Genomic DNA, 2,722 nt, shown 5'->3' on the forward strand with positions numbered 1-2,722 from the left:
GCGTTTCCATTCCCCTCCTCCTCCTCCATGGCTTCCCTTTTTCATTTCTTGGGTCTGGGGTACCAGAGGCGTCAGCTCCGCAGGGAGCAGACGAGCTTCTGGTGCTCCGGGCTGCGGTCTTGCTCCCCCAAAGTAGGCAGTTCTCGAGTTTGGGGACTTAGGTGGGGGAGAAGTGGCTATTTTTATTGTCGTTTTTCCGCCTCTGCCCCCCTGCCCATCGCCGCCCCCACCCTCGTTCCCGTGCGTTGCAGCTTCCCAGCCTGAGGGCTGATGACCGCGCCTCATCCGTTGCATCCTTGCGCGCTTCCAGGAAGCAGGGGCGAGGGCGGTGACCCCTCGGTCTCTGTTACCAGGTCCCCCACGCCTTCCTGGGAGGTGCGACCTTTGGAGTCCCGTGGGCAACACTTGCCGGGAGGCTTAATGGGAGTCAGAAGCATGGCCGACTTTAGCACCATGGTTACCCGACGCGGCGAGGGGCTTTTGTTTTCCTGTCGAAAATTCTACAATGAAAAATAAAGTTTTTGTGTCGGGGGAGATAGATAAAATAGTAAAGACAGCCGACATGAGCTGTGCGCCACGTGCTTTGCATGTTTTCTCATAGACCCCTCAACGATCCCATGGGGTGGTAGATGATTATCCTCATTTTACAGAAGGAGCTGAGGCTGAGAGAGGTCGCACAACTGGCCCTCATCAGCGACTGCTGCTGTTGAACATTTGAACCTGCACGAGAAACCAGGTTTTTCAGGCTCCAGCCTCTGCAGTGCTGACTTACTGTGCTACTCCTGTCCTGCCTGTGTGCTTCATCGCTTCCAGTTGCTTTACTAACATTTGCAATGGCTGAAAGCATTCATTAAAAAAAAAATTTTTTTTTGGAGTGCCTAACAAAAGACAGACATGATCTCTGTCTTTATGGAGCATCAGTGTTGTGATGCGGAATGCAGTACTTCAGAAACCAAAATACTGAACTTACTGTAGCACGGGTTTGCGTAAAGCAAGTGATTAACGCAGCGATTTTCAACCAGTTTGCCACAAGAATTTTTAAAACACGCAATACCTGACTCTTTAGTCAGGGGCACTGATCTCTTTTCCCTAGATTGTCAAATTTTAAAAAAAAATGACCAGCGCCAACACAACAATAGATGTCCAGTGTGAGCGAATCAAAATTACACCTATTTTTGGTCAGATCAGCAAAAATTATAACATTTTTTGGTGCGCTGCAAAATTTTAGTTATTAGTTTATGTGTGCCATGAGATGAAAAAATGGTATGTATTCTGTGCCAGTTAAGTTTAGGTCAGAATCTCTGTCGTAATTCTAACAACTATATATAAACAGCTAACATTTACTTTATGTTTACCATATGCTAATTGCTATGGTGTCTGCATTGTCATTTAATCGTCAAAATAATCTCAAGATTTATCACCCCATTTTACTGGAATTAGATATTTGGGAGTAGAAGTTTCTGAGTTATGCTTTGCAATTCTATCTAGCATTGCATTCAACTCTTAAGCATATTTGATCAAGTTCTTATATTAGCAGTAATCAAATGAAATATTTGATATGTAGTTTCATCTTGATAGGTAATTAGTTTTAATATCATCAAGGAACAAGTACAGGTAAACAGTCTTGAGATTATATCACTGTTATGTGTAGTTCTTAAATTGATGTTCACAGGCATCTGTTTAAGGCAGCGTTTCTCAATCTGTGGGTCCCGACCCCTTTGGCAGTCCAACGACCCTTTCACAGGGGTCGCCTAAGACCACCCTGCATATCAAATATTTACATTACGATTCATAACAGTAGCAACATTACAGTTATGAAGTAGCAACGAAAATAATTTTATGGTTGGGTCACAACATGAGGAACTGTATTTAAAGGGCCAGAAGGTTGAGAACCAGTAGTTTAAGGGCTGATGTTATAATCAAATACTGTTTTCACTCTAATCTTGTTTTGTTGATTTATATGAGACCAGAATGCAGACTAGTTATATTCTCTAAAAATATATTTTGTTTGTTTGCAAAATGTACTTTTACAAATTGGGGCCTTTTAAAATTTGATTCAGCTTTCTCAGTGCAGCAGGCAACATTAGCTGGCACTGGCTCTGCTCTCTCTAACAGGGAAAAGCAGACTACAAGAGACTAAGTGTATCTGCCTCTATGTCCAACAGACTCACAAAAGCTGGGAAAATTTTATTCATCCTTTTAAAGAAAAAGTTAATATAAAATTATAACCAAAAAAAAGGGAACCTGAACTTTATTTTTTTTTTAAACATATCAGTTATTTAATCGGGTTCTTCTAAGAAATTCAGAACACCAGTTTGTGAGGATAAACCCCATTGGTGAGAGCGAACAGAGAGCGGAGGTAGCCCTGGAGCTGAAGAACAGCCTTGATTTTTGGCAGAATTTGTGAGTCCACAGCTTTCTGGTCAACCTTGCGCTGATCTGTAATCTCATATTTCTCTTTCTCTGTCGAAGATCTCGCCCTCCTGGTGTCTGGGTTTGCGCAGCTTCTTCTTCTTAAAGTAAGCGTCATTGAGATGTTTGGGGATTTTCACACCACTGATATCAATTTTGGTGGAGGTGGCGATGACAAATTTCTGGTGTGTTCTACGAAGAGGAACTCGATTGAGGGACAGAGGTCCAGTCACAAGTAGCAAGCCACTCTGCAGCTGCTTCAGGAAAACCACCCTCTTGCCTCTGTGGCGCCCAGTGAGGATGATCAGAA

The 2,722-nt window shown here is 43.1% G+C and overlaps 2 protein-coding genes and 1 pseudogene across 15 annotated transcripts in view; 1 reads left to right on the forward strand and 2 right to left on the reverse strand.

Moving 5' to 3' along the window:
* Positions 1 to 2,722, reverse strand: part of GIN1 (gypsy retrotransposon integrase 1) — a 43,735-nt gene that overhangs the window by 27,772 nt on the left and 13,241 nt on the right. The window lies entirely within an intron of this gene.
* The window catches only part of PPIP5K2 (diphosphoinositol pentakisphosphate kinase 2), a 78,445-nt gene that overhangs the window by 426 nt on the left and 75,297 nt on the right, over positions 1 to 2,722 (forward strand). The window lies entirely within an intron of this gene.
* LOC102250631 lies at positions 2,266 to 2,720 on the reverse strand (annotated as a pseudogene).

The sequence above is a fragment of the Myotis brandtii genome, unplaced genomic scaffold (genome assembly GCF_000412655.1).
Source record: "Myotis brandtii unplaced genomic scaffold, ASM41265v1 scaffold230, whole genome shotgun sequence".
NCBI classification, from domain to species: domain Eukaryota; kingdom Metazoa; phylum Chordata; class Mammalia; order Chiroptera; family Vespertilionidae; genus Myotis; species Myotis brandtii.